The sequence below is a fragment of the Dermacentor silvarum genome, chromosome 7, assembly GCF_013339745.2.
Source record: "Dermacentor silvarum isolate Dsil-2018 chromosome 7, BIME_Dsil_1.4, whole genome shotgun sequence".
In the NCBI taxonomy this organism is placed as follows: Eukaryota; Metazoa; Arthropoda; class Arachnida; order Ixodida; family Ixodidae; genus Dermacentor; species Dermacentor silvarum.
Window position 1 is genome coordinate 161,459,767 of NC_051160.1, and position 14,736 is coordinate 161,474,502.

The 14,736-nt window shown below is 44.3% G+C and overlaps 1 non-coding gene across 1 annotated transcript; it reads left to right on the forward strand.

Moving 5' to 3' along the window:
* The first annotated feature begins 4,944 nt into the window (after positions 1-4,944).
* Positions 4,945-5,028, forward strand: Trnal-uaa (transfer RNA leucine (anticodon UAA)). Its single transcript has one exon. It is a non-coding gene; the product is annotated as a tRNA-Leu (tRNA).
* The last annotated feature ends 9,708 nt before the right edge of the window (positions 5,029-14,736 follow it).

The following is a 14,736-nucleotide window of genomic DNA, read 5'->3' on the forward strand; positions in this document are numbered from 1 at the left end:
TAAGTTAGAATATGAATGCTATGTCTGTGATCCTTATCAACATAACCTATCTAATACGATTGAATCAGTTCAAAATCGTGCAGCCCGGCTTATTTAGTCTGAATATTCATCACGCAAGCATTTCTTAACTAAACACCCGTACCAGTCTTACTAATCTAGAAGCATGACATCATATATCCAGACTGTGTCTTTTTCATAAATTCTATCACTTGCCAGTTCAAATTTCAGCTATATTACCAGCTCATCACCAGTCCAGCTGCATTAACCACAGAAAAGCCATGTATCCTCCCCTGGTGCAGACTACTAACCATCTGCGCTCATTTATTGTGAAAACAGCAAGGGACTGAAACGGTCTGTCTGCCAATGCCACGCACCACTCCAACCCACATCACTTCAAGGCTGTTCTCAAGTCACTGTTCTGTTAAACTCAGCCCATCCCTCATGTAATTCTCCATCTATGGGGCCTTTAAGGTATAGTAAATGAAATGAAAGGTGAATACAAAATTCTTTTTACCAATAACTAATACGTAAATCCTAACTTGTCCAAGACTGTAGCTGTTTATTGAGGGCGAGTGAATTGCAATTTAAACTGATTTACTTCTCTACTGAGAATTAAGTCTGTGTTGTTCATTTAGTTGGTTTTTCCATATACTCTATCCATTGTACGTGCTCATGTCTTCCACTACTGTAGCAGAACTCAAACAAACAGTACTATGAAATAAATAATAATAAATAGATAAATAATGTGGCAATGACATGACAGCAGGTCACGCAGATATTGGGCCCCATTCATGCACACCCTTCGCAATATAATTCTAGGAAATGTGGAGGTGGCACACAGCTATAGGCAATTAATAAGTCCTGCCGGTCTTTCACCAATTCTTTGTCACTCGCACTGCGTGCTGGCCGACCTGAGAGCAATCGAGTTATAGGAAAAATTGGGTAAGTAAACATTGTGCTTTCAATATATCTCTGTCCATATTGGGTGTTATATACATTCTACACTGCACAGTACACAGACAGGTATATATGCTCACCTAGAAGGTATCGCACTCGTTCCAACATGTCACACAAATTTAATGAACAGGTGTTTCAGGGTGCCTTAAAGAAACACAGATGATATGTCCCGAACGTATGTATAACAGAATGACCTAAAACTATAACAGACACTAACTCAAAGTACGACAGCACAACTTCTTGAATGAGGACAAAACCAACTAGCCTAATATTTGACATTACACTAACACACAGATCACATGGGGCTAAGCACTCCTGCATTGTGCCACAATCAACATGCAGCTGCAGTGGCCGGTTTTAAACCATGACTTTGAACTTGGCAACAGAACACAATACAAATACTGCGAAATGTTTTATTGCATGAAACAACAGTATTTATTCATTTGACAAAGCAGCACGTACATGTTGCCGGTGAGTATTTCAGCTTCACCAGACCAGTTGGTATTGCATTCCACTGAAGGTGCAAGAAGCAGAGCACATACAGACAGGGTGGGGGCCAAACATTTTGTCTTGCGGTATATATTACTGTAATACAGTAGGACAGTTTTTCTTTTCAACTTTGGTGCCCTAATAAAATGGCTGAAATAAAATGGCAAGAACGCATTTACAAAAATTCCTGAGTAGTGAACATATATATGACACTTATCCATATATGATGCTTATCCATAAGAAGGGAGACGTTAAAGAATTGAAGAATCACAGACCCATTAGCTTGCTTTCAGTATTATATAAAATATTCACCAAGATAATTTCCAATAGAATCAGGGCAACACTTGACTTCACAGAACAGGCTGGCTTCAGGAAGGGATATTCTACGATGGACCATATCCATGTCATCAATCAGGTAATCGAGAAATCTGCGGAGTACAATCAACCTCTCTATATGGCTTTCATAGATTATGAAAAAGCATTTGATTCAGTAGAGATACCAGCAGTCATAGAGGCATTACGTAACCAAGGAGGACAGGATGCATACGTGAATATCTTAGCAAACATCTACAAGGATTCCACAGCTATCTTGGTTCTCCACAAGAAAAGTAGAAAGTTACCTATCAAGAAAGCGGTCAAGCAAGGAGACACAATCTCTCCAATGCTATTCACTGCATGCTTAGAAGAAGTATTCAAGCTCTTAGACTGGGAAGGCTTAGGAGTGAGGATCGACGGCGAATATTTCAGCAACTTTCGGTTTGCGGATGACATTGTCCTATTCAGAAACAATGGAGACGAATTACAACAAATGATTGAGGACCTTAATCGAGAAAGTGTAAGAATTGGGTTGAAGATGAATATGCAGAAGACAAAGATAATGTTCAATAGCCTGGCAAGGGAACAAGAATTCAGGATCGCCAGTCAGCCTCTAGAGTCTGTAAAGGAGTACTGTATGTTTATCTAGGTCAATTACTCACAGGGGACCCTGACCAGGAGAAAGAAATTTACAGAATAATAAAATTGGGTTGGAGTGCATACGGCAGGCATTGCCAAATCCTGAATGGGAGCTTACCACTGTCGTTGAAAAGAAAGGTGTACAATCATTGCATTCTACCGGTGCTAAAATATGGGGCAGAAACTTGGAGGTTAACAAAGAAGCTCGAGAACAAGTTAAGGACCGCACAAAGAGCGATGGAATGAAAAATCTTAGGAGTAACGTTAAGAGATAGGAACAGAGCGGTGTGGATCAGAGAACAAACGGGGATAGCCGATATTCTAGTTGACATTAAGCGGAAGAAATGGAGCTGGGCAGGCTATGTAATGCGTAGGATGGATAACCGGTGGACCATTAGGGTTACAGAATGGATACCAAGAGAAGGGAAGCGCAGTTGAGGACGGCAGAAAACCAGGTGGGATGATGAAGTTAGGAAATTCGCAGGCGCAAGTTGGAATACGCTAGCACAAGACAGGGGTAATTGGAGATTGCAGGGAGAGGCCTTCGTCCTGCAGTGGACATAAATATAGGCTGATGATGATGATGATATGACACTACTCAATTACTTAGCCTTGAATAATTTTTCAGACATATAGCTGGAATAATTGACTAGCACACTTAATTTTACATTATGACTAGCCGGGTATAATATTAATTGACTAGCACAATTAATTTTACATTATGACTAGCCTGGTATAATATTAATTGACTAGCACAATTAATTTTACATTTTGACTAGCCTGGTATAATATTAATTGATGTTTAAATTGATATCTGCTTGCTTTGAAATGCTATGCATTTTAATTCACACACACTTGAGTTCGTCTGCAATGGGCCAGTACGTGTACTAAATTATAGTTGAAACCTGAAATGAATTGTGTTGGTGACGAGCTCGTGCTGTTGGCAAATTTGAAGTATCAGTCAGGTAAATTGAGGCGTTGCTAAAAAGAAACAAAAAAACTGAGGTGTGGGGTCGCTTTAAACTAAATGCAAATAAAGTTTACAACTATATATGCTTTCAGTTACGTACAGCCAGATTAATTATGAAGCTTAAGTCAATGCAGGTTGAATGCAATGCAAAAATAAGGGATGCTGCTACGTTTCCACGCTTTACCTCCGATATCCTAGACGAGCTCCCAACCTAGGAAAAACTCTAATAGAAATATTTTATTGGTTTCTATAGGTTTCATCTTATTGGATTATGCAACGATATACCTAATACACTAATAAAACTGATAGCCAGTATTGGTCTATTGGACAATAAAATAGCATGCCTGATAAACTGGTAAAACCGATAGCTTGTACTGGTCTATTAGCTTACAGGTGTATTGGTGTAGATACTGCCCTGTGTACCAAAGTGTTTCGTTCTACAAAGGCGTATTAATTGTTAATTCTAAAGAGAATCTTTCTACATGAACCCTCCCGTACTTTTCTGGTCGTGGCTGCTGCTGCTGCCAGTAGCGCACCCAGGATCTCTGCCAAGGGGGAGTTGACAGTTCGCCAATACAGATACTAATTTCAATTTCTGCACGGGAAATGCGTCAAAAAAATGCGCTTTTTGCAAGTGTGCGGACGATTACGCATCTGACATTTTAGTTGTAGTACTCAAATGCGCAAGGCAAGACAAGGTGTTAAACAAAAGGGGGGGTTAAGTCGGCCTCAGGGGGGGGGTTACAAAGTTCGTAAGTAGGTCGAGCCAGTCGAAGTCGCTCATGTCCACACATCGCACCAAATTGTACCGTTTGTGTAATAAACAGTATAAATTTGAACGCCCAATCCTTTGTGATCAAGCGGACGCATATATGTACTGTACCAAGAGGTAATTGACTGTTGTACGTACGAACAGCGCCTGGTACGAATCAACAGAAACCATGCACAAACAGCAACGCTGTACACTAATACAAACATCATTATCCCAGTGGTATCCAAGCACTGAGTCCAAGGCGACATCGCCCTTTAAATTTAAACGCGTATGGTTACATGGAGAGGTATAACTTACGTAAACGGCCATAGCGCACTGTGATTAATTAGCGTACAGTCCCACACGGCGCCAATCTCGAAACGTAGTGTAAGCATAACTATCCACGATGTCTCACAACAGTCGCTGCCTCTGTTTATAATCGTTTCCAGTGTGTCGGTAATATTAACAGTTGCGGAAGCTAGTAAATACTGCGCCCAGCTGGCATCGTTACATGTGAGCAGCTGCCAGCTTTGGTGCAGCAGAGCGTCTGCCATTTGAGTCGTGCTTCGTTGCAGCTGTCGCATAGAATAAAGGCTGTCGTTCAATTTGTCAAGCCGAGGTTGCTTGACCTTGCCCGGTGCTAGAAACGCCATCTGTAAAGAATCGTCGAGAAGCATTGGAACCGTGAAGCTTGCATAAGTAGTTAGTAAACTAGGAACCAACAACGCACACTACAAATAGAGCACTCTACTACGAGCTAAAAAAGAATAAAAGACGTCGGTATTCCTTTATAGGGCACTCTGACTACCGCACTACCGTTCCTGTCAGGATGGCCGAGTGGTCTAAGGCGCCAGATTTAAGCTCTGGTCCTCGTAAGAGGGCGTGGGTTCGAACCCCACTTCTGACAAATCTTTTTTTTTTTTTTTTTTTTCAATCTTTAAGCACTGTGTTTTTCGTAAATATGCGTTCGCGCGCAAGTTATTTGGTTTAAGGTCATCTTTGTCGTGCTACCAAAACGGACGCAACCGGCTCGCGGCCGCTTGCATTTTTCATTATCAATGAGAGGTTGGTGCTAGCTTCCACTGAGGTTACTGTAAATGCTCCTGCTCCCTACGGGAGCATTTACACTAACTTATGCAGAAACTATACCGCCTATAGCATGTCACAACGCAGGAAGCGCTCGATGTGCAAAATAGCAGGCGACGTACTGCACGACGTACACAATAGTGCCTGCCTTCTTCCGTACGTAGCCTTGGCCGAAACAACGCTTATTTACGATAGTACTTGTGCGGCAAAGGTCTCCTATTGCTCTTTGACTTTCTTTCAAGCGCCTTTCTTTCTCCTAAACCTTTTCTGTGTCAAGTAATGAATGAAGGAAACACGAGCCGGCCGTTCACGAAAAACGGATAGGCGGCGGATATGTTTTACACCACTTGCAAAAATCCAAGTTCGCGGTCTTGCCCGGCTGCTGGAGTTTTATTTATTTCATGCATACTACCAATAACGAGGGTTTTAGCTACAGGGAAGGAGCGCAAGCCACGGCCGGGCGCAAGCTCAACCCCGTACCTAGCCAACGAGAGGAAATGTTGCGATTCAAGGGCTTCCGCCATCACTGAAACCTACAAGCTTGCCTAATAGAAGTGGGGTTTGGAGTGGTAAAGGTATTCTAGGCACTGTAGTAAAGGCGAAGCTGTTCAATCCATGCAGGAAACAAACAAAACAGGACAGGCCCTGACGTAACGTTTTTGAAGCCGGAAGTGCAACCATGTTGGTGTGCCAACTCCCTTTGCGCCTCCAATCAAGGGTTCTACAGCTCGCCGGAGCAGATGGACGCGAACTTTAAACTTCAATACGAAACTTATGTAGCAGTTTTAGTGAAGCAGACGCGCTCCTGTGTTTTTCCGTGGCCCGGTGAAGAAGACGACGAAGACCCGCGCTGTGATTGCTTGAGTGTATCTGTTGCTGGCTGACACTCACACTCACAGCCCCCCCCCCCCCCCCCCAAAAAAAAAAAAAAAAACCTTTCAAGCGTACACACCACACTCCAACATAATTTTTCTCGCGAAGAAAAGGTGCTGCGAGAAAGACACCGGTGGGAAAATCTTATATCACTTTTCAGAGACCGAGAGCAGCAGCGAAAGCTTCAGGAGCGCGTTTGCTATGGCAACGTGGAAATTCGATTCGCCTGCACCACCGTGAACCAGTTCACGGTGGTGCACGAGAAGTTCAGAAATTGTGCAGCTTGATTTTTGCGGTGTAGGCAGAGCGCGACACTCGAAACGAACGCCAAGGTGCACACGCAGTTCAGGCGTTATGTTATGTCCGACTAATGTGCACGGAGTGCGTAAGTTTGAGAGGTCCTGAACTGCAGATATGATCGGATTCTGGGGCGTAAATACACACCACACTTGCGTAGATGCATCAGGCGTGCATAAGCGGGGACTTAACGGCGCTCGCGCCCGTGTGCTGTGTCGTCTGCTGCGCTGCTGCCGCGCACCTGTACGCCTGCACCAAGACGGCACCGACAGTGGAGTGGGTGCAGCAAAATCATGAACCAGCCCTGCACCTTTCCTGCACTTTTTGAAACGAACGGCGTGGTTCAGCGGGCGCCATTGCTGCACCGCTGAAACGAATGGCAGGGTGCAGCACCTCGTAGACTGGTTCAGGCGGTGCAGGCGAATCGAACGTACCTCACCCGTCCCTGTGCTCATAGAGTTTCTCACTCTATGCCTGTGCTCCTCTGCGAACAACGGCACGTGACTTCCGCCACACTTTTGCTTGCCGGGGCCTCTCCTGTCCTTCCTTCGAGCTTCGGTCTGTGGCACGGAGAAAGAATAACAGGAGGTGAAACTATGGGACGGCGCCAGCGTGAGCTCTTGTCGTGATAATGTCACGCTAGGAGAACAGGAAACGCACAGCTTCTGACGTGCTATCGCTGCTGGATGGATCGATGAGGCTGAACCCTTTAAATCGGGTAGACTTACTGTATATGCTCCATATATGCAGTAACTCTAAAATCGGGCAGTGGCACACGCCACCTAGCCGGACTATTAACATATTTTGTACTTTGTGGAGGGTGAAATTTCTCTCTTGCCTTGATTTTAGCCACCAATCAGATACCCTCGGTTTGATTATTTCTACCCGCTTAAGGTCTATTTTGCCTCCACTGTCCCTAAACCCCAATGCATTGAAAAAATCAGCTCCGTTGCTTTGCACTGTAGGGTTAAGCCCTTTACAGAAAAGTATGAGGTGTTCAGCCGTTTCCTCTTCTTCTCCACATGCACCGCACAACGTGTCTATACCTTGGTACTTGACTCGGTACGTCTTAGTCCGCAATACTCCCGTCCTGGCTTCAAACAACAAAGAGCTTCCCCTAGAATTATCATAGATATTTACTTTGGCAATTTCTCACTTGAAAGTTCTGTATATTCCCAGGGCTGATTTCGTCTCCATCCCTGTTTTCCACATACCCCTCTCTGTTTCTTTAACCAGTTTCTTAACCGCTGTTTCGGTTTGCACCCCTCCTGCAGTCCAAATATTTGATTGACAATTTTCTGGTCAGCTTCCTCCATTTTCTGTCAACATTCCTCATGTACAAATAACTGAAAACTCTCCTTGCCCACTGCTTTTCCACCATTTCTCTCAATTGCTCCTCAAATTCTATCTTGCTGCTAGCTTCCCTGCCCTTGAATGACGTCCATCCCATGTCACGCTGTACCCACTGATTTGGTGCGTTTCGGCATGGTCCCGTATTGAGGGACTATGGTTTCGGTGAGCTCCCAAAGCAAGCCTACCTACCCCTCGCTGCTTAATTTCCAACCTTGCTCGGGCCTCTGATCTCATGCACAGGATGGCATTGCCGAAAGTCAAACTAGGGACCATCATTCCTTTCCAAATCCCTCTCACCACTTCGTACCTATTGTAATTCCACAGTGCCCTATTTTTCATCACAGCTGCATTTCTACTACCTTTAGCCGTCACATATTTTTCATGTTCCGTTAGGTGCTCAGCCCCATTGTTTATCCAACCTCCAAGATATTTCTACTTATCCACCACCTCCAGCATAGGATACCTCCTGTATCCTATGCTCGCTGCCCTGATTATCATTAAATATCATGACTGCCGATTTTTCTTTACTAAATTTCAAACTTAAGCTATCTCCCTCTTTACCACAGATGTCCATTATTCACTGCAAGTCTTCCTTGCTGTCAGCCATAAGTACAAACTCATCCGCGTACATCAGTCCTGGTAATGACTGTTTAATCTATTCTCCTTGATTGAAAAAGGAAAAGTTGAAGCCAAGTCCGCTCCTCTCTAATTGTTTCTCTAATCCTTGTAAATACAGCATGAACAACAGAGGTGACAGAGGGCACCCCTGCCTAAGCCCCTGCTGTATCTCTATAGGCTCAGATACCTTGTTTTCCCATTTTATAAGCACCTTGTTACTTTTATAGATAACTTTGAAAAGATTACTTACTCCATCTTCCACATCTAGAGTGCCCAGTATGTCCCACAAATCCGTTTGGATTACACTGCCATAGGCTGCCTTGATATCCAGAAATGCGAGCCATAGGGGCCTGTGTTCCTTTTCTGCTATTTCAATACACTGCGTCAATGAGAACAGATTATCTTCTAACCTTCTTTGTTTTCGGAACCCATTTTGTAGTTCCCCCAGCACCTCCTCGCTCTCCACCCATGCCTGCAGTCTGTCCTTTATGATCTGCATCACCACCCTGTAAACCACTGACGTCACTGTTATGGGACGGTAGTTGTTTATGTCGGCTTTGTCCCCCTTTCCCTTATATATCATGCTCATCCTGCTCAGTCTCCACCCATCGGGGGCTTTACCGTCCATTATCATTTTGCTCACTGCCTCTCCTAATGCTTTCTTAGATTTTGGGCCCAATGTCTTTATTAATATAATTGGGATGCCATCAGGACCTGTTGACGTGCTACTAGGAACCCTCTTCTCTGCCCTTTCCCACTCGCTTTGTTCAAGTGGAGCCACTGCACTAACTAGTCTATCCTCACCTGATTGAGCCCGTGCTACATTTCGTTCTTTAAATTTTTCTGTCATCATTGTTCTTATATGTTCCATTGCCTCATCTCCTTCTAGCCGAACACCTTGAGCTGTAGCTATAAACCTCTGCTCTAGGCTAGTCTTATTACTCAAGGAGTTGAGATGTTTCTAAAATTTCTTCGCTGCTTTTCTATCCTTTTTGTTTACTTCTGACAACCATTGGGTCCACTTTCTTCTAATCTTCTCATTGATCAAATGGCATGTTTCCCTTCTACAGTTTAAAAAGTTATTCCATTTTCTGCCTACATCAGCTTCTGGTTCACCCCTCTGCTTTGAATATCTGTGTTCCCTGGATGCTTCCTGACGTTTCTCTATGGCCTCCTTAACCTCCTCATCCCACCAGCTCTTGGGTTTATGTCTTCTGTTCCCTTTGGGCCTGACTTGTATCTTAGCCAGCTCTAGCTCAAATAGCCCTGTTAAATTTGCTTATGTCCATTCTGTTTTAGTATCCTCTGAAATTACTTCCTCAATTTGTTGGGTTGCTATTTCCAGCTGCTTTTTCGAGTAAAATATCCCACCTGGTTGTTCATCTTGTCTCCTACCTACATTCATTTCTCTACTAAAACTCACCTTAAAATGTTTGTGATCACTACCTAGACTTTTGGAGCCATATTCATCTATGTTCATTACTTTTAGCCTATTATGCATCCTATTGGACATTAGTGTATAATCTATCGTCGACTGCAGGCTCCCTACCTCCCATGTTATGTGTCCTTCACACTTCTCAGTACTGTTGCATACAACTAAGTCATGCATTTCACACATATCCAGCATCATGTTGCCTGTTGAGTCTGTGTACCCGTCCATGTCTTGTATGTGTGCGTTCATGTCTCCTAGTATAATAATCTCGCACCCTCCTCCTAGCTCATTAATGTCACTTGATATGCATTCCAGCATTTTTTTGTTTTCCTCTTTGGCATTTGCTCCTGTCCACAGGTATACAAAGCCAAGGTGTCTGCTCTCCTGCCACTTTCCCTTTTAGCCATAAATGCTCCTTGCATTCCTCTTTGACCCTTTGCCAATTCACACTTTTATGAATGAATGTCCCAATTCCACCCCCTTTTCTGCTGCCCTCTGTTCTATTGCAACATTCCCATGCATAGTCAGGATTACAGGGTGGTTGCTCCATGTCTCTAACATGTGTCTCCACAAACCCGTATACCATCAGCTTTTCCTACCTTAGTTGCTCGTTTATCTCCTCCCACTTCAGCCTATTCCTGCCACCATAGAGTTTCCCACTATAACACCTAGAGGGTAAACTGGCGCCACCGTCAATGCGAGTTTCTTAAAGGGCTGCCGTGCCCTCATGGGAATGACGGGATACGTGTCTGCGAGGCTTGTGTTGGCTGGTGTTGTACGAGGCTTCGTCTAAAACGTGGATATGGCTACACAAATAATGCGTTGTTAAAATAAAATCTACATAAAAGGCTTTCATTCACCCATATTACATTTCTCAATAAAGTTTACTCACCTGCAATGCACCATCAAGCGAAGAAAAGCAAGAACAGACGAAAAGTTGTTCCAGAGCAAGTGATAATGTTGTCATCTGCCCTCCAACTTTAGTGGCAAGCTGATACTTTTTACGTTTCATAGAATTGTGCATCCAATAGTATGTCCTCAAAATTAAACAAAACATGTTTTTGTGTAATAATAAAGCTAAAGCAGTTCTTTACGTGCTTTTTTAGCAGGAAATGAATCATTGTGACAGACGGAACGGGGCTAGCCAGGTGCGTCTTCAAGGCGTTTGGGCTCTCCAAGAACGATGCCAATCCGAATCCACAATCCGATTCCGACATTCCCATGCATACCACAGCGCAGCATCGCCACATTTCCCTCTAGGTTTTATAGTGTGAAACTCTATGCCTGCCACCCTGATGATGATGATGATTTATTGGCATCCCCTTTGAAACGGGGCGGCGACAAATAGTCACCTAGCCTGCTTGATTTAATCAGGTATATTATACATGTTCTTTATCCATCATTTTTGTATACCTCTCATTATTTCTATTTTTCAAAAATTTACCTTGTACCGCTGCCTATGATTTTAAGAGATCAGGTCGTATCCATCTTCTCCCTGCTTTTTTTCCACCAGTACTCTAATCGTCTCTTGCTGATCTCTACGGCTGATCTGTTTATGTTTCCTTCCACTTTAAACCCAAGCGCTTCTGGGAGTTGCACGTTACCTACGGTTCTCGCTGGGTGGATCCCGTCGCATTCCATTAGGATGTGCTAAGTGGTCTCTGGATCTTTACTGCAGCCCTGTGATGATGATGATGATGATTTATTGGCATCCCCTTTGAAACGGGGTGGCGACAAATAGTCACCTAGCCTGCTTGATTTAATCAGGTATACTACACATGTTCTTTATCTCGCATTTTTGTATACCTTTTTCAAAAATTTAGCTTGTACCGCTGCCTATGATTTTAAGAGATCAGGTCGTATCCATCTTTTCCCTGCTTTTTTTCCACCAGTACTCTAATCGTCTCTTGCTGATCTCTACGGCTGATCTGTTTATGTTTCCTTCCACTTTAAACCCAAGCGCTTCTGGGAGTTGCACGTTACCTACGGTTCTCGCTGGGTTGATCCCGTCGCATTCCATTAGGATGTGCTGAGTGGTCTCTGGATCTTTACTGCAGCATACACATGTCTCATCTAGTTCCGAATATTTGTTGAACGTTGGTGCAGCGCCCCTTGCGGCGACGCAAGGCACTACTTCCCTCGCGGTTGGAGTGGCGCACGTGGCCACGGTCACGGAAGAGAAAAAAAGCACCGCATATCCACAAAGTGAATGACGATGAGTGGGTGAAGCACTGGGGGATCATTCGGGTAACCGTGAATTTTACATTGCATTGCGTTGTACATTGCCCACTCGAACATGCAAATGAGTGACAACACATATGTACAGTATATACCTTGTTGTTTTATTAGTCGTATATGGTATTGAGGTGCGGACTTTATTTTCCCTTCATTAAGACTGCCTTGTGATCAGTGCAGCAGCACGGCGACGCCGGCAAGCGGACCCAGAGGCGGCGAGAGCGCGGGAAGCGGCGGCAAAACGCCGGAAGTGTTCTCTACCTGAGGTTGGTGGCGCCGATGCTCGGTTCAAGCGCGAGCTCCTCAAGCCCTCAGCTCCGTGTCCGCTTGCTGGCGTGGCAGTTTTGCTGCAGCTTCCCGCGCCCTGGACTCTGGGTCCGCTTGTTGTCTGCGTCGCCGTGAATCCCCCGTACATTGCCCACTCGAACATGCAAATGAGTGACAACACATATGTACAGTATATACCTTGTTGTTTTATTAGTCGTATATGGTATTGAGGTGCGGACTTTATTTTCCCTTCATTAAGACTGCCTTGTGATCAGTGCAGCAGCACGGCGACGCCGGCAAGCGGACCCAGAGGCGGCGAGAGCGCGGGAAGCGGCGGCAAAACGCCGGAAGTGTTCTCTACCTGAGGTTGGTGGCGCCGATGCTCGGTTCAAGCGCGAGCTCCTCAAGCCCTCAGCTCCGTGTCCGCTTGCTGGCGTGGCAGTTTTGCTGCAGCCTCCCGCGCCCTGGACTCTGGGTCCGCTTGTTGTCTGCGTCGCCGTGAATCCCCCGTACATTGCCCACTCGAACATGCAAATGAGTGACAACACATATGTACAGTATATACCTTGTTGTTTTATTAGTCGTATATGGTATTGAGGTGCGGACTTTATTTTCCCTTCATTAAGACTGCCTTGTGATCAGTGCAGCAGCACGGCGACGCCGGCAAGCGGACCCAGAGGCGGCGAGAGCGCGGGAAGCGGCGGCAAAACGCCGGAAGTGTTCTCTACCTGAGGTTGGTGGCGCCGATGCTCGGTTCAAGCGCGAGCTCCTCAAGCCCTCAGCTCCGTGTCCGCTTGCTGGCGTGGCAGTTTTGCTGCAGCTTTGCGAGCCGTCGACTCTGCTTACAGTTGAGCGGCCACTCTCACCTTTTCATCCATAGCGGGCGCGCCGTTATCAGAAGCGACCGTTATTATCCATGGCTGAAGAGAGAAAGAGAGCGCGCGTCGGGAACGAGCGCTTATATAGCCCTTGTGCACCGCAGCGCCCCTAGCGGACTCCATGCAAACCAGAGCTACGGACGACGAGGGGGGGGACAACGCTAGGCCCTACGGTGCCTCGCCCATAAAAAAAATTTTGCTCTCCGACGGCACCCAGCGTTGTCTGCTACTGGGCGCTTGCACTGGTTTTATTTATTTATTTATTTATTTATTTATTTATTTATTTATTTATTTATTTATTATACCCTCAAGGTACAGTTGTACATTGCAGAGGGGAGGGGCAAGGTAACTACAGAGGCAAATCACACAATCGTTGGTTATAGAAAAAAAATAGAAGTACAAATAAGCAAAAACTTTCCAAGAAAACGTCAAAGCTGAATGCGTGGATATCAATAATTGATAAAAAGAACAAGAAAAAATAAGGAAGGAAGATAAATAAAGAATAAAAAAGAATTGTTCGGGAAGTGTTAGATAATTACTTGATGCAATACATAGGAAAAAACATGGCAGAACATTGCAAAACATGGTATACAAAATGATAAGAATGGTAAATAGAAACTTGGAAAGCATATCAAAAAAAAAAAAATACATGGCGTAACAAAAAGAAAAGAAAATGAAAAAAAAAACATACCATATAAAAATACAAGCCATAGCTTCAAATTATGGCGTAAGAACAGATATTATGCAGAACAATCAATCGCAACATTAATTTATAAAATGAAACTTTAAAGTGTGGTTTTAAAGTTATTGGTGTCAATTATGCTCGTAAGTGATGCCGGTAAGTTATTCCAATCTTTGCTCGTTTGGGGAAGAAATGAATATGAAAAGCCGACGGTGTTGCAGCGCGGAATGTTTACCTTTTGGCAGTGGTCAATGCGAGATGAAATGTGTGGTGGCAGTTGAACAAAGATAGAACGCAAATATGCGTTGTGGTAGTAGATTTTATAGAAAAGACATAGGTGAGATAGTTTTCTGTGGGTTGATAACAGCGGGAGGTATAGGAGAGCTCTCATGTCAGTGACACTCGCAGTTCTTTGGTAGTTGGTGAGAATGAAACGGGCTGAGCGATTCTGTATTGCCTCTAGAGAATGTATGAGGGTGTCATGACCTGGGTCCCATACTGATGATGCGTACTCGAACTGTGGACGAATGTAAGTTGTGTACAGTAAGAGTTTTAGCGATGATGGTGCTAGAGAAAATTCCGACGAAAGTATCCCAGTGTACGAGTGCCCTTAGAGGTTATGTGGTCAATATGAGTTTTACAGGATAGATTGCTGGCAATGTGAGCCCCCAAGTATCGGTATGACGTTACACATTCTAGTGGGATGTTATTTAGCATGTAGGTGGGGCAGATCACGTTTGAACTAGAAATCCTCATAGTCTTACACTTTTTAATGTTTAATTCCATGCACCACGTACAACACCACTCATTTATGTTATTGAGATCCTCCTGAATTACTAGAATATCTGAGGGATTAATTATTTTATGATACAAGACGCAATCATCCGCAAATAG